The sequence below is a fragment of the Odocoileus virginianus genome, chromosome 10 (genome assembly GCF_023699985.2).
Source record: "Odocoileus virginianus isolate 20LAN1187 ecotype Illinois chromosome 10, Ovbor_1.2, whole genome shotgun sequence".
In the NCBI taxonomy this organism is placed as follows: domain Eukaryota; kingdom Metazoa; phylum Chordata; class Mammalia; order Artiodactyla; family Cervidae; genus Odocoileus; species Odocoileus virginianus.
Window position 1 is genome coordinate 49,455,737 of NC_069683.1, and position 26,423 is coordinate 49,482,159.

Sequence of the window (26,423 nt, forward strand, 5' to 3'; positions counted from 1 at the left end):
ACCATATGATAAAAGTTCTTACCACTGGAATGCAAACAGAAGTGATAGCAACACCTTTAAGTCTTGGAGCTTAAAAAGCGAATGCACATCCTCCAGTCTCTTTTCTCTAATCCATCAGCCAAATGCAGAGGGTTTCCAAGTCCCTAGGCATGAACAGAAACATACTAAAGGACTTTGAACTCTAAAATACCATCAGCAAATATAAAATAAAATAAAATAAAATACCATCAGCAATGGCTTCCAGAATTAAGTTGTTAAGTGAATAAGAAGACAAATTTCTCTTGTACTAAGCCGGATTTGGGGGACTTATTTGTTACAGAAGCAAGAGTTACCTTAACTACTATATTATTTCCTTGGAAAAATAACTGTGGAACCAAATGCCAATTTCTTATCACTCTAATCTATGGTGGTGGAAGATGGGGGGGGGAGGTGCTGCTCATCCTAACTCATAAGTCATGAGGAACAGTTGAAGAAAGCTGAAACTCAGAAGGCTTGTGTGTGTGTGTGTGTGTGTGTGTGTGTGTGTGTTTGGGGAGATGGTGGTGGTTATTAATTGATAGGGAAGGATTAGTCAGTTATTGGAAGTTACAGGAAACCCAATTGCCTTCAATGAATGGAATATCTTCTCCAAATGGCACCATATGCATGTTCCATGAAACAGACATCATATTTACCTGGTTCAATGCTGTCCTCTCAGAGAAATCGTAATAGCTAGCCCAAAAGTTGATACTCCATCAGTTCAGTTCAGTTCAGTCACTCAGTTGTGTCTGACTCTTTGCGACCCCATGAATAGCAGCACGCCAGGCCTCCCTGTCCATCACCAACTCCCGGGGTTAACTCAAATTCATGTCCATCGAGTCAGTGATGCCATCCAGCCATCTCATCCCCTGTCGTCCCCTTCTCCTCCTGCCTCCAATCCCTCCCAGCATCAGGGTCTTTTCCAATGAGTCAACTCTTCACATCAGGTGGCCAAAATATTGGAGTTTCAGCTTCAGCATCAGTCCTTCCAATGAACACCCAGGACTGATCTCCTTTAGGATGGACTGGTTGGATCTCCTTGCAGTCCAAGGGACTCTCAAGAGTCTTCTCCAACACATCAGTTCAAAAGCATCAATTTTTTAGCACTCAGCTTTCTTTACAGTCCAACTTTCACATCCATACATGACTACTGGAAAAACCATAGCCTTGACCAGACGGACCTTTGTTGGCAAAGTAATGTCTCTGCTTTTTAATGTACTGTCTAGGTTGGTCATAACTTTCCTTCCAAGGAGTAAGTGTCTTTTAATTTCATAGCTGCAATCACCATTTGCACTGATTTTGGAGCCCAGAAAAATAAAATCAGCCACTGTTTCCACTGTTTCACCATCTATCTCCCATGAAGTGATGGGGCCAGATGCCATGATCTTAGTTTTCTGAATGTTGAGCTTTAAGCCAACTTTTTCACTCTCCTCTTTCACTTTCATCAAGAGGCTCTTTAGTTCTTCTTCACTTTCTGCCGTAAGGGTGCTGTCATCTGCATATCTGAAGTTATTGATATTTCTCCTGCAATCTTGATTCCAGCTTGTGCTTCTTCCAGCCCAGCATTTCTCATGATGTATTCTGCATATAAGTTAAATAAGCAGGGTGACAATATACAGCCTTGATGTACTCCTTTTCCTATTTGAAACCAGTCTGTTGTTCCATGTCCAGTTCTAACTGTTGCTTCCTGACCTGCATATAGGTTTCTCAAGAGGCAGGTCAGGTGGTCTGGTATTCCCATCTCTTTCAGAATTTTCCACAGTTTATTGTGATCGGCACAGTCAAATGCTTTGGCATAGTCAATAAAGCAGAAATAGATGTTTTTATGGAATTCTCTTGCTTTTCTTATGATCCAGCGGATGTTGATAATTTGATCTCTGGTTCCTCTGCCTTTTCTAAAACCAGCTTGAACATCTGGAAGTTCATGGTTCACGTATTGCTGAAGCCTGGTTTGGAGAATTTTGAGCATTACTTTACTAGTGTGTGAGATGAGTGCAATTGTGCGGTAGTTTGAGCATTCTTTGGGATTGCCTTTCTTTGGGGTTGGAATGAAAACGGACCTTTTCCAGTCCTGTGGACACTACTGATTTTTCCAAATTTGCTGACATATTGAGTGCAGCACTTTCACAGCATCATCTTTCAGGATTTGAAATAGCTCAACTGGAATGCCATCACGTCCACTAGCTTTGTTTGTAGTGATGCTTCCTAAGGCCCACTTGACTTCCCATTCCAGAATGTCTGGCTCTAGGTGAGTGATCACACCATCGTGATTATCTGGGTCATGAAGGTCTGTTTTGTACAGTTCTTCTGTGTATTCTTGCCACCTCTTCTTAATATCTTCTGCTTCTGTTAGGTCCATGCCATTTTTGTCCTCTATTGTGCCAATCTTTGCATCAAATGTTCCCTTTGTATCTCTAATTTTCTTGAAGAGATCTCTAGTCTTTCCCATTCTGTTGTTTTCCTCTATTTCTTTGCATTGATCACTGAGGAAGGCTTTCTTATCTCTCCTTGCTATTCTTTGCAACTCTGTATTTAGATGGGAATATCTTTCCTTTTCTCCTTTTCTTTTTGCTTCTGTTCTTTTCACAGCTATTTATAAGGCCTCCTCTGATAGCCATTTTGCTTTTTTGCATTTCTTTTTCTTGGGGATGGTCTTGATCCCTGTCACCTGTACAATGTCATGAACCTCTGTCCATAGTTCATCAGGCACTCTGTCTATCAGATCTAGTCCCTCAAATCTATTTCTCACTTCTACTGTATAATCAAAAGGGATTTGATTTAGGTCATACCTGAAAGGTCTAGTGGTTTTCCCCACTTTCTTCACTTTAAGTCAATAAGGAGTTCATGATCTGAGCCACGGTCAGCTCCCTGTCTTGTTTTTGCTGACTGTATAGAGCTTCTCCATCTTTGGCTGCAAAGAATATAATCGATCTGATTTTGGTGTTGACCATCTGGTGATGTCCATGTGTAGAGTCTTCTCTTATGTTGTTGGAAGAGGATGTTTGCTATGACCAGTGTGTTCTCTTGGCAGAACTCTGTTAGCCTTTGCCCTGCTTCATTCTGTACTCCAAGGCCAAATTTGCCTGTTACTCCACTTCCTACTTTTACATTCCAGTCCCTTATAATGAAAAGGATATCTTTTTGGGGTGTTAGTTCTAAAAGGTCTTGTAGGTCTTCATGGAACTGTTCAACTTCAGCTTCTTCAGCATTACTGGTTGGGGCATAAGAATACCCCATCTTAGATTACCGTGATATTGAATGGTTTGCCTTGGAAATGAACAGAGATCATTATGTCGTTTTTGAGATTGCATCCAAGTACTCCATTTTGGACTCTCTTGTTGACCATGATGGCTACTCCATTTCTTCTAAGGGATTCCTGCCCACAGTAGTAGATATAACGGTCATCTGAGTTAAATTCACCCATTCCAGTTCATTTTAGTTCGCTGATTCCTAGAATGTCAACGTTCACTCTTGCCATCTCCTGTTTGACCACTTCCAATTTGCCTTGATTCATGGACCTAACATTCCAGGTTCCTATGCAATATTGCTTTTTACAGCATTGGACCTTGCTTCTATCACCAGTCACATCCACAACTGGGTATTGTTTTTGCTTTGGCTCCATCCCTTCATTCTTTCTGGAGTTATTTCTCCACTGATCTCCAGTAGCATATTGGGTACCTACCAACCTGGGGAATTCCTCTTTCAGTATCCTATCATTTTGCCTTTTCATACTGTTCATGGGGTTCTCAAGGCAAAAATACTGAAGTAGTTTGCCAAGTGCGGTGACCGCGATGGAGCGGCCGAGAGGAGTTACCCCACGCCTGAGGTCAGGGGCAGTGGCTGAGAGGAGCAACCCCACGTCCAAGGAGCAGGGGCTGCAAGGGCGCAGGAGGGCTGAGAAGAGCTACTCCAGTTCAAGGTCAGGAGGGGCGGCCGTGAGGAGATACCCCTCATCCAAGATAAGGAACAGCGGCTGTGCTTTGCTGGAGCAGCCATGAAGAAATATCCCACGTCCAAGGTAAGAAAAACCCAAGTAAGACGCTAGGTGTTGCGAGAGGGCATCAGAGGGCAGACACACTAAAACCATAATCACAGAAACTAGCCAATCTGATCACAGGACCACAGCCTTGTCTAACTCAATGAAACTAAGCCATGCCATGTGGGGCCACCCAAGACCGACGGGTCATGGTGGAGAGGTCTGACAGAATGTGGTCCACTGGAGAAGGGAATGATACTCCATAATATTAGCTAAATAAAATTCTAAAAATAATGTTTAAGAATCTGTGCATCTGCTGACAACAAAACAGTGTGGCTTGAGAGTGATTTTCCTGTTAATGAAAGTTCCATACCAAGTCTCAAAGAATGTTGGAAGGCTGGGCTAGATAATCTCTCAGCAGATGCTTTCCAATGTTTAATATCCTCCATCTCAATACCTTTCAAAGCACTCAACCATCCATTTTATCTTTCGATCCTCATAGCAAATCTGGGAAATTATCATCTCTCTTTTATAAGTTTAAAAATTGAAAGGTTAATGACTGATCCAAGGTCACCCTGCTTTTCAATGATGAAGCTGGAGCTAAAACTTCAGTCACTTAATCCCTGGAACAGAGTTGTCAGATGCTTCCTAATTCTGAAAATAAAGAAATAAAGAAAAATAGCACCCTTTATTTAGTGCTTACAGTGCTAAGTATGCTACACACACTTTCTTAATAATCATAACCGCTTTGTGAAAAACACACTGTGATTAATCTGTTTTATAGGGAGCATCTGAAGCCTAAAGGAATAAGTAAGCTTACATAGCTCAAAGATTGTAGACCTTAGATTGGAAACCATTTGTCTCACCCAGGCCTATACTCTTAATCTCCACAACTACCACCTTCTTAGCAAGTACAGAAAAAAACAAAATGGGTCAAGGGAGTTCATGGAAGACTTCACTGGGGAGATGGGACTCAAACTGGTCATTAGAGTTTTAGCCTATCCAGGAATTGGCCACAAAATATTTCTTAGGAGCAAAAGTTCACATATATTTCTTGTGCCTTTGATATTCCTGATGATCTCCAAGGAACTTAGAATAAGGACAAGGTTGGAGGAGAATGGGAAATTCATCTACTTATATCTTTCTAGAATTTTTAGATGGTGTGTTGTTTTTCAGTTGTTAAGTCATGTTCAACTCCTTACAGCCCCATGGACCACAGCATGCCAAGCTCCCCTGTTCTCCACCATCTCCTGGAGTTTGCTCAAATTTGTGTCCATTGAGTCAATGATGCTATCTAACCATATTATCCTCTGCTACTCCCTTCTCCTTTTGCCTTCAATCCTTCAATCTCCTTTTGCCTCCTTTTCCCAGCATCAGGCTCTTTCCCAGCAGTTGACTCTTTGCATCAGATGGCAAAGTATTGGAAATTCAGCTTCAGCATCAGACCTTCCTATGAGTATTCTGGGTTAATTTCCTTTAGGATTGACTGGCTTGGTTCCCATGGTGGGAAAGAACTCCCTGAGTGAAAAGAAATCACAATTGGGTTTAGAACTTGAGAGTTTAAAAAGTCTCAGCAGAGAACCCAGAGTTGCTTTGGATGGTTTTGCAGGGGGGGGTAGCTTTTCTGACCTCTGAAGACTGCTTAGTAGAGCCTTCAGTTCAGTTCAGTTCAGTCACTCAGTCATGTCTGACTCTTTGTGATCCCATGAACCATAGCACGCCAGGCCTCCCTGTCCATCATCACCACCCGGAGTCTACTCAAATTCATGTTGATTGAGTCAGTGATGCCATCTAACCATCTCATCCTCTGTCGTCCCCTTCTCCTCCTGCCCTCAATCTTTCCCAGCATTGGGGTCTTTTCCAGTGAGTCAACTCTTCACATGAGGTGGCCAAAGTATTGGAGTTTCAGCTTCAACATCAGTCCTTCCGATGAATACCCAGGACTGATCTCCTTTAGGATGGACTGGTTGGATCTCCTTGCAGCCCAAGGGGCTCTCAAGAGTCTTCTCCAACACCTCAGTTCAAAAGCATCAATTCTTCGGTACTCAGCTTTCTTTATAGTCCAACTCTCACATCCATACATGACCACTGGAAAAACCATAGCCTTGACTAGACGGACCTTTGTTGACAAAGTGATGTCGCTGCTTTTTAATATGCTGTCTAGGTTGATCATGACCTCCCTTCCAAGGAATAAGCGTCTTTTAATTTCATGGCTGCAGTCACCATCTACAGCAATTTTCAGTTCGGTTCAGTTCAGTCCCTCAGTTGTGTCCAACTCTTTGCGACCCCATGAATTGCAGCACACCAGGCCTCCCTGTCCATCACCAACTCCTGGAGTTTACTCAAACTCATGCCCATCGAGTTGGTGATGCCATCCAGCCATCTCATCCTCTGTCGTTCCCTTCTCCTCCTGCCCCCAATCCCTCCCAGCATCAGGGTCTTTTCCAATGAGTCAACTCTTCACATCAGGTAGCCAAAGTACTGGAGTTTCAGCTTCAGCATCAGTCCTTCCAATGAACACCCAGGACTGATCTCCTTTAGGATGGACTGGTTGGATCTCCTTGCAGTCCAAGGGACTCTCAAGAGTCTTCTCCAACACCATAGTTCAAAAGCATCAATTTTTCAGCACTCAGCTTTCTTCACAGTCCAAATCTCACATCCATACATGACCACTGGAAAAACCATAGCCTTGACCAGATGAACCTTCATTGGCAAAGTAATGTCTCTGCTTTTTAATATGCTGTCTAGGTAGGTCATAACTTTCCTTCCAAGGAGTAAGCGTCTTTTAATTTCATGGCTGCAATCACCACCTGCAGTGATTTTGGAGCCCAGAAAAATAAAGTCTGACACTGTTTCCACTGTCTCCCCATCTATTTGCCATGAAGTGATGGGACCAGATGCCATGATCTTAGTTTTCTGAATGTTGAGCTTTAAGCCAACTTTTTCACTCTCCTCTTTCACTTTCATCAAGAGGCTTTTTATTTCTTCTTCACTTTCTGCCATAAGGGTGGTGTCATCTGCATACAGCAATTTTGGAGCCCCCCCAAAATAAAGTCTCTCAATGTTTCCCCATCTATTTGCCATGAAGTGATGGGACCGGCTGCCATGATCTTAGTTTTCTGAATGTTGAACTTTAAGCCAACTTTTTCACTCTCCTCTATACCCTTAAGGTGGCAGATATTGACTGGCTATGTAGACAGAAGGACTTTGAGAAGTTTCCAGTTACAGCTTGCACTACCTGCTCCTCGTGGCCATGCCACCATTGTCTCTAACCTCCAGTGCTCTTTCTCCGGTATGATTCTTACTTTCACTGCAGCCCTGTCCACTTTTTCCCCAAGCAATATTGAATCCTGCATCAGATCCTTCCCTGGAAACTTCAAACTTTGACATTTATCAAAAAAGGAAAACAATTACACTGCATAGGGAGGACCCAACTTCAATGGCAACCCCTGCCCCTGCCCTGATTCCCTAGACCAGCCCGCCACTGCGGTAACTTATTTTCCTCTTGGTCAGATTCAGGATTCTTCTCCCAAACACTGCATCCCATCCATTTTGGTTAAGCGACACTAACTATATTGTAAGTAATAGCCCGCCTGCAGCAATGTCGCTAACGGGTCTGTCTGTGCCTGGTTATGAATGGGCCCATCCTCAGCAGCAGTCACACTGATCTGGGCTGGGAGCTCAGCCCATCTTGCAAGGTCAGACCTCATTGGTTTTTGGATGGTGGGGAAATCTCCTAGGAAAACCTAGGATGCGACTGAATGGGCTATCCCATAGATGACTATCTCTCCTGGAAAGAGGTACCTTTTTCTTCTCTGGGTCCAGGGTCACCAATGTCTTCCGAAGCCAAGTTTTTAAATACTTGGATGCAAGACTCAGGATAAACCCTAATGGCTACCTCCTGGCCTCAGATGGTATGCACAAGAGAAATATATAAAGGATGTCTTTACCCATCAACAACTCTGATTACAGCTTTATTCTTCACATGTATCCAGCCTAGCAAAGCATCAGACACAGAGGCAGCAGTCAGAGCATTTGTTAAATACAGCTTTATTTATTGAGTGCAAGGATGATGCTAAATGCCTTACAGATGTTCTCCTGGCTAAGGTTCCTAGTAAACCTGTGCAGGAGATGATGTGATTTGGCTAAGACTCGTAGAAGCTAAGGGCCCAGCAGTTTCCCATCCTAGAGTACTACAATTGCTGAGAGGTGGAGCTGGCACTAGGTACTGACTCTAAAATTCAGTTCTCTTAAGCACTCCATCACGCTCCTGAAAAGGGAAAACAACTGCTCTGTCAGACGCATTTTCACACCTGATCTTAAAAATCTGATCCAAGGGATCCATACATAAGTATGTGTGACTGTGTGTATGTGCAAATATACACATCTAGGTTTGTACTAGAGAAAAGAGAAATGATTCTGAAATAGTGGTTTGGGGGATGAAGTACCCATTGCCCTCCCCAGCTTTGCTTTAGTCCTCCTGCCCTCTATCCCTGTAGCAAAAGGGATGACTTATAGGTCTGTCAGTCCCTGAGTCTGTCTCTCACTTTTTCCCACTCTCACCCATGCTTTTGTCCCCTCCTTCATTCTAAGCTATTCATTTTAGGACACTTTAGCTTGGCTTATTTCAAACCAAACTTTTTCCTAATAGATCTGATAGCTGAACTGCACTTCCCCAGTTTCTGACCCTTGGTAGTCTTCATGGATCCCCCCATCAAGTGTTTCCACTCTGACAGGCTCAGACATACTCCTTGGCTGAGCTTTGGACTGGTTCATACAACCCCTTGCATTCTTTCATTCAAGCATCATTCATGTGACAAATATTGCTTGAAGGCCTCCTCTGATCTGAGCTTGGCTCTAAGAACCCATTGGTGAACATGACCATCTGAACCAACCCCTAAGTGGCTCACTGTTCACTGGGGAGACAGATAAGTAGTCAGGCAAAGATTATAGGTAGCAGAGAAAACAATAACTTTTCTGTTAAAGCTCGAGGCAGAATTCATGAAAAGTAAAGAGCTCTCTTCTGTTTAGCAATATACCTTGATGGGTCATTTGTGGAAAAAAGTCAGGCCCAGATCCTGACCTGCCAGGAGGAGAGAATCCAACAGTTGCTAGTGGGTCCTTAGTGGATTCTTCGTTCCCCCAAGGGATCAAGCCTGTGTTCGCTGCATTTTTAACCCCTGGACCACCAGGGAAGTCCCCCTGCTTTGCATTTTAAAGAGGAGTTTTAATCCATATAGGTAGCCCTAGCAGGAAGAGTAAAGATGCTAGAAGGAATATAAATTGGGAAAGCCAAGCACATTTGGGAAAAGAACCCAACACCAAGAAGAGGCAAAAGTCAGAGAAGGTGATGGTGGTGGGAAAATTCCAGGAACTTTTCAAGCCAAGCTAGAATTTGTTCTAAGTTCTTCACTGTGTGCTATCCCTCTGCCTTGCCTTTTATCCCTTCAGTAGAATATATGATACCAAAGTAGCCTCTGTTTGTGGTTTTGTGTAAATTATTGGACAGGACAACAAAGAGAAACCTCATCCTCTTCACATCACTTCTCTGTTGAGACCAGGATGGCAGCAGAACATGGCGCTGAGAAAGTAAAGAACACTGAAATTCCAGACCACAGTTGGTCACAGATGAAACTCCAAACAGAACTGAAGAGAAATGGAGGAGTAGCTTCAGACGTGGGTGACAGGGACCACTCCCTTCACACACACCTTTTCACAAATAGACTAGACCTACAGTAGTTCTCGGCTCTGACTGCATATCAGAACTACCTGATGCTTTCAAATATGTGAATGCTCAACCACATGATTTAATTTTTCAGTTAGGACCTTAGCATCAGTACTTTCTGAATCAGAGAACAATGGTCCTTGAAGGAAAGAGGGGCATTCAGACCTCAATATAATGTGGTAAGTGTTAAAAGAGACATCATTAAAGAGAACCAAGGAACAGAGACAAGGTAATGATGGATGGAAGAGACAGCTAAACTGAGGCCTGAGGACTGAGCAGGAATCAGACAGGCAAAGGAAAGAAGGTGAGAAATGGGACAATATACCAGGAAGGGGAAAGAGTAGAATTGAAAGCAGAGCTCAAACTGTTACAAGGAGCCCAGGAAGGCTGAAGCTTGGTGTGTGTATGGGGGAGGGAGGAGCTAGGCAAATAAGGAGGGAAGGGTATATTAGTAGTGAGAAGTAAAGTCAAAGATGTAAGGAGTCCACATCATGGAGATTCCTGTGTGCAGTTAAGAACTAGATTTTTTTCTAATTCCTTTAGGATCTGTTATAAAAGACAATACCTATTTCCCCTTCACCCTCTCAATCCCCACATCACTTCGCTCTTGCTACATAGCAAACTGCCCCAAACTCAGTGAGTTGAAACAACAAACCTTTATTATTCCTCTCAAAACCCATAAGTCCACTGTGTAGTTCTGATTTGGGCCAGGCTTAGCTGATCTTGGCTGGGTTCACTAATGAAATTGTGGTCAGCTGGTGGGTAGCTGGCTGGGAGACAGCTTGTCCAAGATGCCTCATTTGTGTCTGCTGGTTGGCTATTGGCTGTAGTATTGGAGTGACAGGGCCACATAACTCTCATCATTCAGCAAGCTAGCTCAGGCTTTATACATGGCAATGCTGTCTTCACAGGAGAGCAGAAGCATGCAAAAGCTCTTGGGTTCTAGACTTAGAACTGGTACCCTGTTACTTCAGCTGCATTTTATTGGCAAATGAGCTCCTTTAAAGTTCAGTCCAGATTTAAGGGATAGAAAAACTGATAGAATTGCAAAGTCACATTGCAAAAGGCATGAATACAAAAAATGCGGCCATTTTTGCAATTGACCTACCACACTCCTGTAAGAGTCCTAACTGCCTCCATAGTTTCCTCCTGGTTTGAAATGGGTGGGGGTTCAGAGACACACTACTTTTCAGGAGCCATAAAATAGCACAAATCCAGCCACAACTCACAGCAACCAACCAGCCACAGGCAAGAGCCAGGCTCTGCCTAGTCTTCACCAGCCATCGATTTTCTTTTTCCCATCCTCTGCATCTCCAGTGTTGTTTTCCTAACACCACCAACTGTCTGTTGTTTCCTGTGTCCCTCAGGCCTCTGAGGGCATTTTCTTTTACATCAGCACACAAAGAAGAAGCGTCACTCCCCCAGGCAGCCAAAGTGAGTGTCGGGGCAAGACCAACAATCCCAGGCTCTACTGGTGACAGGAGGTGGGGATTTCCCAAGGAAAGCTGGGTCCCTTGCATGCCAATCCTTCTGAGAGGCAGAGTGCCGCGGTTTAGAGCTCCCCAGGCCTTTCCCCCGCTCCATCCTCCACAAGACTGTGTGACAGAGCTCGTCAGCTCCTGGCCAGTTGGCCGGCCAGGCTCATAGCAGCCACGTCCCTTGGCCAGTCTCCCTTTAGACACCGCGTCCAGCCTGGACTCCTAATTTAAGGAATGCAAAGGAAAACAAGAGATAATGTGAGAAAGAAATGGTGCCTCGGAGGACAGACCAAAGGAAAGACACTCATGAAGAAGATAGAGTGAAAGGACAGGAAGGGTTTTAGTCATTGACTCGATGTTTTAGAAAGACTAGCATCAGTGGGAAAGTGACTTCCTGGCTATCTTTTCTGGGGAACAAGTAGGAAATTCAAGATCAAATTCATCAGGAAGGAATTAGGTTAGACAGAATGGAGGATTTTCTTCTGCAAGAGCTGCAGTAAACAGGACACAAGCCAGAATTTAGGCAAGTCCCTTCACCTGAGAAGTTTCCAGTGTAGCTAGAGATTCCACAGTGATGTTCATACACTAGTGAAAAGGACTGGCCACTGTAACTTCACTGTACTAATATGAATGGTCTGGCAAGGAGTCTAATTGCAATAAAATTTTAAAGAAGGAAAAGGAGCTACCTAAATCTCTGTGGAGGTGGCAGGACTTGAGTTAAGAAGGACGTGTATAAATAAAAGCAAGAAAACAGCTCCTCCTATAAATACAAGGAGCTGTTTTAACAAAGGAAGTAGGTGCCGCTCTCATTTGATGGGAAATCTCTCAGTCCTGAGCAAACTGACACCATTGGTCACCCCAAAGCAAGGGAAACTTGAATTAACACCATCCATGGGAACGTTAAAGAGGCCATTTTGACAAGATGGTAGGATTTAGGTCAAAAGTGACCCTGAAAGCTGAGGGAACAGGATGATCTTTGCAGGCTCCTTCCAACTCGTTAGTTCTACTACCTCTGTCTTCAGGAGACGTTTAAATTTCCTCAGCTTTGGTCATAAATGTCTCACTGGCCACATATCCGTCAGAAAATTCCATATTTTGGTTCTGTTAAGTGACTTAGAACACAGTGCCTTCCCCCAGGGTGCTCATAGGAAGACACTCTTAACAAAGTAGTATTACTTGTGAAGAATTATGTTTCAATATCTTGTACTTGGTAGGGCTTCAATAGGTTCTTCTGGGATAAATAAATGGATGGGTAGCTGGATGGATGGACAGACAGATGGAAGAAAGGGAGGGAGAAGGTAAGGAAGGAAGGACCGGAGGGAGGGAGGGAGGAAGAAAAGAGGTGAAATTGAATGGCAGCTTTGTGAATGGAATGATGGATGAGTGAATGGATAAATAGAGAAATTATAGTGGCTAAAATAATAAAACTCTAAGAAGTTATATAATATGACTAGGAAAAAAAAGTATAAAACAAGTTTGCATTTTCAAGTTTTTGAGACTGACATGCCAGCAATATCTTTTTACAGACACATTATATAACACAACATCACCCAACCACACACACACACACATCACAGCTAACAATACCTCCATATTCCCCTTCCAGCTCCTCTCTACTCTCTTTCCTCTCCCATCACCAACAAAATGTTTCAGATGAAACTAAATTAGTTCTATTACTACCACTAACATGATGGGTCCTTGGACTCATCACCTCCACCTCCTAGTTTCAATAACTCCATCTGCATCAATGAGAGGGTTGAATCAGATGGTGCCCACAGTCCCTTTTAGTGCAAGGATCATAAACCATTGTCTTTTCTTAATTTTAATAAAGTGAAAGAGAGGACATTTACATAGCACAGGAGCAGTATTTGGGGGCACATCTATAAATTCCGAGTTGGGAACCACTGAAATAATATGGTATTTTCTACACATATGAGATAGCAAGTCAGAAAGAAGTGAAAGGGGAGGCTCCCCTTTTGGCGCTGACCATAGGACCTCTGCCCCCTCCTCTCCCTGAGAGAGGAATTGAGCCTGGAAAAAAAGGATGTGTTTCCATTGTCGCCTTCAGTCTGGCTCCATGTGGCTGGTGTGAAGTTGTACATTTTGCAGCTGAAGGCAGTGGGCTCCCCAGGATAATAGCAGCTGTTCAAGTGCATATTAGCACTCGAGATGCTTGATAAGAGGAATTAAAGTACCGCCCGGTTTCTTTATTTTTTATTTTTTGCCTGGCTGAATCAATAATTAAGTGTATTCTAATAGTGCAGTTTTGCTCGAGATTCTCATTTGGCTCAGGCATTAGGTCTAAATGAAATATTTAGTTGACAGGATACAGTTATGGAGCAAAACCACATTTCTGTCTGTATACTTTAATTTTTCTAATGATGAGAAACCACAGCCTGTCTTCCAGCCCTGGCTGCTGTGGCTTTCCTGTCATTTCCTCTTCCAGGGAGAAGATGAAAATCCCTCTTCCTCCTGCAGGAAAAATGCGAATGTCACATCCTAGCGTCCACTGTCCTATGAGGCCTGGAGCCATGAGAAAATGTTACTTCCACCCATTTTTGCCTTAATGCAAACAGACTCATCAGAAAGGCATGCTGGGACCTTTGCCTTAGGCAGTGGGAAAAGAAAAGAAGCTGGGACCATGAAAGACCAGGATTGGGGCAGAGAGAGCCTATTTGGAAGAGACTAGCACCTCAATACATGAGGACATGTAACACACAGCGTGTTGCTGGGCTGGGGTGATGCATACGATGCTCTAACTTAGACATTCCTTTGCAGTCAAGGGATGCTCCAAGTTAGAGAACGGTAGCTCCTGACCCAGGGGACCAGTCTTTTCAGGGCAGAACCAGTATATGCTGGGAGCTCAGAGACAACTGAGCCCAGAAGGGGAAGGCACAGGCAGTTAGGGCTCAGCTGGGCAGGCTGTGGCTCAGAGCAAGCCTGCAATCCTAGCCTCAACCTTGCTGTGTGACACCAGAAAACCCCCTTTATATCTCTGAGCCTTTTTTCCTCAACTGTTGATAAAGCACCACGACCATAAGGGACCAACCAGTGACGGCTTCTTACGATCTGGTTCCAGCAGACAGGGACATCTAAAGGTCACAATGGATGTATCTCTGCCCCAAGACAATCCTGTCTTCATTTATTTATAGGCACCGTCTCTCACCCATGACCCTTCCCCTCCCCCTGCGCTTGTTGGACCTCAGGAAGTCATTCCACAGCCTTCCTTCCCATTTCACTTTATTTCAGATTCAAGCAGTATCCACTGGACAACATTTTCTCACATTCAACCTAAATCCACTAAGCTCTTTCGTAGAGCACATCTCTGCTCTTTGCTTGTCTGAGTCCACAGCTCCTTACCCAACACCATCCTCCCCACCTCTGTCTGGAGGAGTCAAAGGGCTCCAAAGAGCGTCATCTTGGAAACACCGCAGTGCCACGAGCCTTCCCCAGGTATTTCTGCCTTGCAAGTCCAGGTTGGAGTCCAGACAGGTACCAGCCCACAGAGAAATAGAGACTGGGGTCTCAGATCATCAGCTCTGCACAGTTTGCTTTTTCTAAGTGCCTCTATTCTAGAGAAATATTTTGTGTACATTTGCTTCAGAAATTAGAAAATGAGGGAGGGGTGGGAAGGAAAGAAAGACAAGTGATGTTGATCTTGAAGCCAGGCAGGCTGGGTTCACTCTGAGAGTGTTTGAGAAGTCAATCCATTCATCTCCAGCAAAGTGGGCCATGCAGAAAAGGAATATTTGTCTAATATTTGCTCAGCCTGTTGTGTCTTGCTGTGTATTCCCAGGTGTGCTGGCTTTTGGAGAAAGTTAATCTCTCTGTCTTAAGACCTCCCTCTCTGTGCCATTTCTGAGCAAGAGGTACAGAATATGGGGGGTTTTTGTTTGTTTTTGTGTGTTTTTCTTATCTCTTTTCTTCTTTCTTTCCTTTTGGTTGTAGCTGGGCAGGTTGCTCCCTGCTGCCAAAGCACAAGGTATTCAGAGTGGGGGCAGGATGGAGAACAGAGGATGCCTATTCCGTGGCCATGGATGAGAGGATGCCTATTCCATGGCCATGGATGGGAGGATGCCTATTCCGTGGCCATGGATGGGAGGATGCCTATTCCGTAGCCATGGATGGGAGGATGCCTATTCCGTGGCTATGGATGAGAGGATGCCTATTCCGTGGCCATGGATGGGAGGATGCCTATTCCGTGGCCATGGGTGGGAGGATGCCTATTCCGTAGCCATGGATGAGAGGATGCCTATTCCGTGGCCATGGATGGGAGGATGCCTATTCCGTGGCCATGGATGAGAGGATGCCTATTCTGTGGCCATGGATGAGAGGATGCCTATTCCGTGGCCATGGATGAGAGGATGCCTATTCCATGGCCATGGATGGGAGGATGCCTATTCCGTGGCTATGGATGAGAGGATGCCTATTTTGTGGCCATGGATGGCCATGGACGGCCATGGAGGGTGTTCTCCTGAGAGTCTCTGTGGACCAGACACAGGAAGCACATGTGCAGAAGTATCCACGGACAGAGCTGTGGAGAAGTCTGGAGCCATACTGGGTACCACTGGGACAATCCTCGGCATTGTTACGTGTTTGTGATGCTTTTTCACAGCAATGTTGCATTTTGATCCCCACAGCAACCCTGGAAGGTGAACGAGGCAGTCAGAGCTATGCCCAACTTCCAGACAGGCCAGATGGAACCCAAGATGTTAGAATAAATGGCAGGGGGTGGTATAGTGATATCTACAAGATTCCCAGCTACTAGTAGAGAGAAGTAGAAATTAATCATTTCAGAGTTGCCAAGCATTTATCAAAACGTACCCCAGGAAGGGAGCAAAAAGAAAACAAAAACCCCAGTGCTCTTACACACCCCTCTGCAAAAGCCCTGTCTCCCTGGTACTTCACAATGTTCCACCCTACCCCATGAAATATCTTTCATGCCAGTGTTTACTTGTAACCTAGAGGGAGCATAGTCCTCACTTCTGAGGCTTTCTTCTATGGAGGAGCACTGATTAGCATAGCACTCCTTCTCCTTTCCTTACCCCTCTTCCCTAGACAGGTGGGGTGGATAACATCTCTGCCCCAGGAACTGACTGACTGATGCATCAGTCAGCCAACTCTTCTGACATCCATCTCACCTCTCTCTTCTAGGTCAGTGTCTGGAAGCCCATTGTTTTCACATATTTAAGTCATGTCCTCAAACTAATCTGTATTGATAACCAAGGTGATTGTGTTGAGCTCTGTCTTCTGCCTCCTTTAAGGAAAGAGGGAAGGAGGGAGGAAAAAAGGAAAGAAGAAATGAAAAATAAAGGAAGGAAGAAGGGAAGAAGGGAGGAAGGGAGGGAGGGAGGGAATAAAGGAAGGGAGACAGAGGATAGGAAAGCAAAAGAGTGGAAACTTCTATGGACTGTAGAACCTCACACCATCTATCTTATTAGGCCTCATTTGATCCATAAGAAGCCTAAGTTTTCTCTTCCATTCCCTTTTCTCCCAGGAAATAAGAGACAGTTCTGCTGAGGGTCTTATCTCCTTCCACTGCCCACGATCAGCAGCTGAACTGGGGCCCATAAATCAGAAGACATGCCAGCCCCAGTTGTCATTGATTATGCTTCCTCTGACACTACATTTCCCCCTGACTTGAAATACATGTCAAGGCATGAATACATGCCTAATCCAACTGGATGAAAGGTCTGATATAGAACCATCTTTTAGATCCCACTGTCACTTTTAGATCCCACTGCCCCACTAAGTCTGATCAAAGGACAACTGTGTGTTTTGAATGCTCACAACTTTATCAGATAAAATCCCAGGACAAAGAGTTACTGGGATTCTAGCTAAGCAGCAGGTAAGAAAAGAGAAGAACCATATTTTGAGGCCCTGTACACTATGTGTGATATCTCTGTTAAATAATCACAAAAAGCTTTGGAGAAGCATGGGTCTTAGTGTTACCATGGAGCAGAAAGGTGCAAATATTAGGGCTTTCACTAAAACTGCAGTCTCAGTTCCCAACCCACCTTCCAGGTTTCTGCTGAGTCTGCTTTTCTGATGGGACAACTGAGCAGACACATATGGCTTTGGAGTCCTAAGACTTGAGTCACATTCCAGCTCTGCCATTTCACTATGTGTGATCTGGGGAAGACTACTAAAGCTCCCTGAAGCCTCAGTTTCTCTTCGACAAAATAGAAGAAATTACACCTAACCTATACAGCTATTATAATGGTTCAATAAAACACAGTCACTTACTTCAAATATGTTTATCTTTTCCCTTCCATTTCACTTTTCTGCTGTCTTCTGCTTTCACACTTTCTAGGAAGTACATTCTTTTTTATTTCACAGATCTTCAATTTATCTTTTTTAAATTTTGGTCACAATAACTTTTATCTTTCAAGAGTTCTTTGCTGTTATGATATTGTTCCTTAGGAAAAAAAAATAGTATCCTGTTCTTGTTTCTGGAATACAAGAAACAAGAAGTATTCTCTTTCCACAGATTTGACAGGGATTCTTTTTCCTCGTATTTCTCTTCTGCTCCCTATGTTGCTTTCTTTTCCTCTGAATTTCTTTCCCTGATAGTTTGGGCACTGCTTTTAAGTTTTCCCCAAATGTGTGGTGATCCTTGGTGGTCCTTAGGATGAGGCACTAAAATCTGACTGGAAATTCCATGTGTGTGGGGTTGTCAACCTCTTGGGTCCACTAGTCTGTAGGGCAGTACCCACATCTTTGAGATTCTCAAACATTAGTGTCCACAGGGCTTTTTTCTGGGAAGAGTCTTTCCCAGAGCACAGTCTTCCTACCTCCTGACAGAGCTGAGGGAACAGAGAAGAGGAGCAGCCACTGGAAGAATTCAGAGTGTACTTTATCATAATATCTTTTTCCCACAGTGCATCTCTTTACCTTCACCCTCACCTGTTGTCCCTAATATAGAACTTCCTTCACTCTTAATTTCTCCAGAAGACAGAGCTTTTTGCCAGGTTGGAGAGGTACAGTCTGGCTGCACAGAATGAAGAAGATCTGGGGGTCCAAATGCTCCTTAACTCATCTCCCTGGGTGCACCTCACTCTTGATCCATGCCCTCAGGGCTCTGGTACTCCCGATCACCTAAGGCTTCCAGGGACTGCCTCTCACTTCTCATTGGCAAACCTCTCTGCAGGCTCTCAGATGTCAGCTCTTCAGTCTGCTGCATCATTAACACTCCAGCCTGCCATCCATTGTCAAAAAATTGTTGATATCTTTCATTCTTTGCTCCACCATCCTACTTGTCTGATCCCTTTGTTGCCATGGATTTCTTCTTTTTCTATTCCTTGATGGTCATTGGAGCATGGCAGGGAGGAGGCTGGAAAACAGCAGGTAGAAAAATACCTGCTTAACCTAAAGGAGAATAGCTTCCTCAAAGGGCTATCATCACATCTGGCCTATGATAGAGTCTGAATAAATGTTAGTTTCTTTAGAAATCCCTGCTTCAGGCTCAGTGCCTTTAGATTTTTGGTTAAAATGACAACGGAGGACTTATCATCTCTTTGGATGATACTATTTATTAGTGTATTTGTCTATTTTCTGATGTCCTGCACTAGAGTTAAAAAGCCACTGAGGCAAGTACTCATCTGTCTTGCTGTCCACTGAGGCTGCAGCATCTGGAACACTGTCTGATATTGAGTAGGTGTTTATTGTCTGAGTGACAGACTAAGAGAATAATTAGAAGATAGTATTGGAAAGGGGCTTCCCTGGTGGCTCAGATGGTAAGAATCTGCCTGCAATGCAGGAGACCTGAGTTTGATCCCTGGGTTGGGAAGATGCCCTGGAGAAGGGATTGACTGCTCACTTCAGTATTCTTGCCTGGAGAATTCCATGGACAGAGGAGCCTGGCGGGCTTCACAGTCCTTGGGGTTGCAAAGAGTCAGGCACAACTGAGCAATTGACACACATTCAGTATTAGAAAGACAAGTTGGGCCCATACTTTGGTGCCAAAATGAGGACTCTGGGCTGTATTTGATGAGCAATTAGAACCCGTCCAAGACTTCGGTGGTATGAAGTTGAAGTCACAAAGCCATCTTTAAGGATGAGTAATCTGATAAGTCTGTGAGCTTGAAGCAGATTTAGAAAATGGAGTGGAAACCAATTAAGTCCAGTAACATCGAGGAGAAAGAGACTGAGGGTCATAACTCAGGGAATAGCTGTGGGAATAAATAGCATTGAGAGATGGGCAGAAAAAGTGGCCTTCGCTGTCAGTGTCAGGGTAAGTTGGCTGCCCCCAGGAATGCCCAGCCCTGCCCTCCTTTCCCCTCGTAATACCTTGGACACATCTGCAGTCCCTACCAACCAGATCTGGAGCCACGGCTGGCTGCTTTGGTTCGTGCTTTCCTCTCTGGCCGCCGCCTTTGCTGGGTTTCTGCTCAAGGAGTAGCCCACAGCTGTCAGTTCAGTGGCTTCTTCTTTCTTCCCTGGTTAATTTTAAACTTGGGGCTTGCAAGCTCTGGCCACTACCATTGTTTTCAGTTCCCCAAGGCAGATTTAGATCTGATCACTAGAGTTAAGGCAGACAGAGGCGAGCTGCTGTGTAGGTTCTGCCTTCATTAATAAGTTTCCCTGACAGCAGAAGGAAGTCTTTCTAGTCAATTCTTTGTAGTCAATTCCTGATCGTCATCCTCCTGTTGTTAATATTGTTGTTAAACTCCCGAAGTCACACTGAGTGAAAGCTAATTATAATAATTAACAGAGAACTCCTGAACTTGTCAAACTGGTAATTATAAACCACAGGGACTTTTATCATTAATAGATGCCGAGGAAAGTGAAGGCACAGGGGTGCTGGCAGGGAGAAGCGCGCTTGAGATGTTCCGGTCTGGAGCCAAATCCAAGTGCCACCGGGATACACGGACACAGCTTCCCTTGGCTCTGTGCCCAACACTGAGGCTGCCTGTGGTTTCCTGCAAACTAGCCCCAGTCATTCCACACACACACACCTTCTGTCACCATGTCTGAGAGGACCCAACACTCCCCACCCACAATACACTCTCCTACACATTCACATATTGAAAAGAGAGCAGCTTCTCTACTGGGGCCTTTATAGTCATTCAGTCATTCATGCACCAAAATCTTTTTTTTTTAATTGAAATATAGTCAGGTTACAATGTTGTGTTAATTTAATGCACTGAAATCTTATTGAGCATTTACTAAGTACCTGAACTTACTTTAGGCATCAAAGATAAAATTGTGAATAAAATACAATACCTGGAGACTTCCCCTGGCAGTCCATTGGTCAAGACTTCACCTTCCAAAGCGGGGGTGTGGGTTCGGTTCCTGGGGAGCTAAAATTGCACATGCCTTGAGGCCAAAAAATCAAAACATAAAACAGGAACAGTACTGTAACAAATTCAATAAAGACTTTTTGAAAAGATGCAGTTCCTAACTTCAAAAATTTGTAGTCTAATGAATAAAAGGTGAGGATTCAAAAATACAATAAGCATTTATAATTGCTCCAATGAAGGCACGTGCAAAGTGCAATGTGAGAACAGAAAAAAGGTTTATAAACCTGTCAGAAGAGGGACTGACCCCAGTATCAAACCAACATAGAACCTGAAATCTTGTTTCTAAAGCAGTGGTTCTCATCATTTATTATTCCTAAATGCCTTTAAGAACAGGCTGGAAGTCATGGCCTTTCACTCCAGAAATGAGTTCAGTCATTTTTGCTTAAATGCAAGATTGTTCCTAGAATTTCAACTCTTTACGGAGACCCTAAAGTCCATTCTAGCTCTGTTGGCGGAGTCTATCACTCACTATGCTAAAATCTCCTGCTTTTGTAAGCACTGAACACTGCCCAGTACATAGTAGGTACTCAATAAGAGACAGCTTTGATTATAGTCATGCTACCTCATGTTCTCAATGGAAGAACTTTATAAGATAAAGTATGAGGAAGTACTTCACTAGCTCCAAAGAATAAGGTGCAAGCTGGTTACTATTATTGACAAACACTGGTTGATTCAGTCTGGTCACTGTCCCGTGTGCCCAGAGGCAGCACCCATCATGGCTTCTCTCCTGCCCTTTCCCAGGGCAGAGAAGGAGCCTCAGCATTTCCTTGAGGAAATGATTCTTTCTCCCTTCTCCAAAGCTGGCCTAAGGCATCATAGGTGCCTGAGCGCTTCCCCATAGAAGCCTTAGTAATAGCCTGGCTTCCCCCGACCCTCCCCCAGACTATGGGTGGAATGAATTCTGCTCTGCTCCTGGGTGTGGTTTCCCCTCCCTGCCACTGATGTGGTCATTAATAGAAACAACTGCATCCGGGTGGCTTGGAAACCCCTGCTGGCCTTCCTCCCCCAGCAATCTCCCCAATTAGACCAGCAATCTAAATAAAAAACCACTCCCTTGTAAGGCAAACATCATCTCAAGACAAGGTCCTCAGGATGCTCTTCTTAACAGATTACTTCTCCTAAGTCCTGTCTAAACACAAATGCGGGAAGTATCATAAAAACAATTCTGCAGAGTCAGCTCAAAGGCCACCCCAGGGCCAGGGCTCAGGGTACAAAGGGGAACTTGGGCCATCCCAGGGACCCTGGTGACCCAGGAGGAGGGGGGAGATGCTGGCTGGCAGCCTGTTCCGTGTCCCAGCTGGGCTCCCTTTGAAATTTGGGGGCTTCTGCTGGCCGGCTGAAAAGGGCCAAACGGGTTCAAGTTAGGGCGAGGTTGGGCTGGCTTCGAAGTCCCAGGCCAGGGTGTATTTTTAGCACAAGCTCAAAAAATTGTCAGAAAAACTTTCAAGGGCCCCAGGGCCAACAGCAGCTTTTGGTTTTGGCTGGAACGAGAGGGACAGAAACCACATGCCTCAGAGGGACACAGAAAGGGGGCTGGAGGGCGGGTGGCCAGGATGTCCTGGGGCCTTACTGCGAAAAGAGTGGAGGTCTCTGTGGAGGACCCAGGAAGCTGGAAGAGCAGATAGAAGTCAGGGCGCTCCGCCAACGTGTCCCCACTTCCCAACAAGTTCTGTGTCTCCTCTGCTGGAAGGGAGAGGGTCAGGCTAGGTTAGCTTTATCTGGGTCGCTTCTTGCCAGAGCCACAAAAGACCAGTTTCCTCCACGAGAGCTTTTGTTTTCTGAAGGGGCTGCGGCTCATCCCGGGAGGAGCCATTGTTTCTGCAGAGGATTTTTAGATCAGCCACTGGCTTTTGGCACCCTTCTCCTCCGAGTTCTCCCCCACTCTTTTTGTGCGGGGCCCGCTTTCCTGGACATAAACAACAAATGGTCCTATTCACCCTGGAGATAAGATTGTGCTTCTCCCAAAGTCACCGCTGTCCTCTCACTGCCTCTGGAACTGTTTGAATAATGAGGCTCCTGGAGAATTCATGTTGTTTTATCCTTTTCTTCCCCGAGATTGGAGATTCCCTAGGCAGGCCTGGTGGGCAGTGCCTACAGGGGGTTACCTGGGGGTGGTTCACGCAGGGCAGCAGCCCAAGAGAGCTGTTCTTCTCGCTGTGCTGGTCCAGCCTCCATGCCGCTTTTTAGAATGTTTATATATACTGGTTTCTCTTCTTTTCATTAAAAAAAAATTTTTTTTCTTGCCAAGTCAAACAATGGCTTTCATGCAAAGAATTCCCAATCCTCCCGAAATGGTAGACCGCTTCAGCCTGAGATTTTTTTTCTTTTTTTTTTTTCCACCTTCTAGAAGCTGCCATGGCTCCGGCAGTCTTGCAAAGGGAAATGGACAGGATATGTGCCAGAGTGAGCAGCCAGCTTATTATTTCAAAGCGCTCCCTCTTTTGAGATTCAGTCCTCCTCGCCAGTCCCCACTGGACTTAGAGCTGGAAGACCTGGATTTGAGATCCAGCCACACTGCTTACTAGGACTGTGTGACCTTAGGTGAGGCAATTGATTTATCTTTTTTTAACTTGCTATCTTATATTGGACTATAGTTGATTAACAAGGTTGGATATTGGGTGTACAACAAAGTGATTCAGTTATACATTTACATGTATCTATCTATCCTTTTTCAAAAATTTTTTCTCATACGGTTGTTACAGAATACTGAGCTGAGTTCTTTGTGCTAACAGTAGGATACATGCACCCCATGTTCATTGCAGTGTTGTTTACACTAACCAAGTCATGGAAGCAACCTAAATGTCCGTCGAAAGAAGGATGGATAAAGAATATGCGGTATATATACACAATGGAATATTACTTAGCCATTAAAAAGAGTGAAATAATGCCATTTGCAGAAACATGACCTAGAGATTATCACGCTAAGTGAAGTAAATCAGATGAGGCACTTTAAACCCTCATACTTAACTGTTTTTATCAGAGTTGGAGGCTAATTCTGATTTCATCTGTTTGTGATGGGACTCAAGAACAATAATGGATGGGAAAGTGATCTATGAACTAACCACTGAGAAATGCATGTAAAGTGCTCTGGCCATTTCTTAGTACCATCATTAAAATAATCATGATTATTATTATAATAACCTGTTTAAGGGTAAACAACCAGTTTTGTTTTCAGACTTAGATTTAAATCTTGGCTCTGCTATATATTAGCTGTGTAACTTTGAGCAAAAGATTATTAAATTTATCTATGCCTTAATCTCCTTATTCCTAAAAATGGGCATAAGACCATCTAATTAATAAGACTGTTGGGGGAGTTTAAAAGAGAGAACATAGGAAATGTGTCTGCTATGTGGCAAGTTTCTAATAAATGTTGTTCCTTTTTCTTTTTACCTTTGATTAATTCCTTTGGGTGTTCTTTCAATGTTTATTGAACATCTTTTATAAGCTGGATCTTGTGCCAAACACTTGAAAGTCAAGAGATAAAGATTTGAGAAATGCATTGTGTGGCAAGGATGGGAAAGATACTATAGCAATTCAATGGGCTAAGTGGTTTATACAACCAACTGAGAGGGACAGATGAATCCTGTCTAGGAGCTCAGATGGCACTTGACCCTGGCCTTGAAAATGTGCCCAGGATGTCTCCACGGCAGAGACACCAGGAGAGGGCATTTCAGCAGCGAGACTTTGAACAAAGGCTCTGATGCCTAGAAGTGTGTGATCTGTCAGTGGCAGGAGATGAGGCTAAAGAAAGCAAAAACCAGACTAGAAGCATGCAAGCAATCAATGCAGAGCCGTGGGACCTTATCAGAGGGCATTGGGAAGCCTCTTAGAGGGTATAAGCAGGGAAGTGACATGGTCAGATTTGCATTTAGAAAAGCTGCCTAGCATCTGAAGAATGGCCTGGGGTGGAAGGGGAGGCAAGCAGTAGGGTAAGACTAGAGGTAAGAACCAGAACAAGAGGCAAGTGGGGTAGAAGTGATTCGGGGAACAGATAAGGCTCAAATTAGGGAACTAGCAGCGGGGAAGAAGAGGTTTTGGGCTCAGTGAAAATTCAGCTTTGTGAAATAAAGGAATAAGAGTTGACTTGGGTGTCTGACTCAGGAAAGAGGGAGGGTGGTGATCCCATGAGCTCAGAGAGGAGAAACAAACTTGACATAAATGATCCCCAAATGTGTTTTTGTTTTTTTCCCCAAATGTGTTTTTTTTCAGATACCAGAGACGCTGGGAATAGGACTGACCTTGTGATCAGCTAATGATGTTCCTCTGATTAGGGATGAGATTAAGGGGTTAATATCCTCAACCCTTTTAAGGCTGAGAGAAAAAGAGTACCTCCCTTCATGTCCCATTTGCGTACTTTGGAGAGCCTTAAATAAAACAGGAGTCAATGTAATTGTTTCAAAGAGTATGAACATTGCTATATTATTTTATAACTACTTTACAACTATAACTACTATATTGTATGATATAATGTGGTAGAATTAGAATATTGAGTTATTTAAATATTATTGGAATTATAGGCTTTTTTTAATGTTGCTTTGATACTCTTCCGTGTTTTCCAAATTTTCTATCATGAACATAAATGTTATAAAATATCATTATTTATAATTATAAAACAAATATCAACCCAATAGAAATATGAGCAAAACACTTGAATAAACACAAAAGAAGATCTCCAAGTAGTCAACAGACATACAAAAAGATGCTTGACCCAATTAGAAATCAAGAGAACAGCTTTCAAAATTCACAGTGCAATTCCACTAGACAGGTAGCCAAATGGCAAAATGAAGAAGATGGAAAAGATCAAGTGTTGTCATGGATGAAGAGCAAATGTAACTCTCGTCCATTGATAGTAAGGAGTAAATTCATAGAATCACTTTTTAAAACTTTTTGGTAGTTATGGTATTTACACTATTGTGGAACATACGCAAACCATGATTTAGTAATTCCACTCCTAAGTATAGAACCAAGAAAAATGTGTGCATAAAATATGTACAAGAGTTTTTATCGTGGAACTATGATACCAATCTGGATAATATACCAATATCCATCAATAGTACAATAGATAAATAAATTATCATATGTTAAGATAATGGAATACTATACAGTAAAGAGAATAAACCTTCTACTACTGTATGTATGTAACAATAGGAATAATTCTCAAGATTATGAGAATTCAAAATTCTCATAATTTTGTGTAAAAGACAACAGATATTTATATGAAAACAAAACCAGTTCATGATGTTTGAAGTCTGGATTGTAGTAAGTATAATTTGAAGGAAGCATGGGAAGGATTTTTGGAGGCTAGTGATGTTTTATTTTTTAATATGTGCACTGATCATATAGATGAATAATCACTTATACAGATGTATTTCTCGGAATTCATTGAGTTAGGTGATATATACACTTTTGTGTATATATATTATGCTTTCATAAATTTTCATCTAAAAATACTAGAATTGAAGAGATTGTTGATGATGGCCTGTAGCATCAATACTAAGGAAGACTCCGTCTACCTTTCTCAGCCTAGAGTTGGTACCTGAAGATGATGTTAGGAGATCAGAACTGGGTGCTGGGAATAGTAACACAAAGTCAACATTTCTTCATTTATTAAGGCCTAGGCTCTGAAAAAATCCTCTCCTTCTGATAAAAGAACAGTATCTGAAAAGGTGGTATTATTACAGATTCTACAGGACTAAAAACATGAAGCTAATATAAAAACTTTATACCAATACATTTGAAACTATAGAGATAATGAATATATTCCTTAAAAAATAACTTATTAAAACTAACACAAAAAGAAAGAGAATATGATAGTTCCACATCTAATCAGAAGTCAAATCTACAGTTAAAAACATTGACACACACACACTGCAGACCTAGGTTGCTTCTGTATTGAAATCTACAAATTTAAGGCAACAATTTTA

At 43.4% G+C, this 26,423-nt stretch overlaps 1 long non-coding RNA gene across 1 annotated transcript in view; it reads left to right on the forward strand.

Annotated features, from left to right (window-relative positions):
• LOC139037027 (uncharacterized) overlaps nucleotides 1–24,889 on the forward strand; it is a 38,265-nt gene extending 13,376 nt beyond the window's left edge. The window contains exons 2-3 of the long non-coding RNA XR_011489808.1: nucleotides 22,847–23,040; nucleotides 24,709–24,889. This is a non-coding gene — a long non-coding RNA (uncharacterized lncRNA). The remainder of the gene's footprint in view (nucleotides 1–22,846; nucleotides 23,041–24,708) is intronic.
• Nucleotides 24,890–26,423: the final 1,534 nt, after the last annotated feature.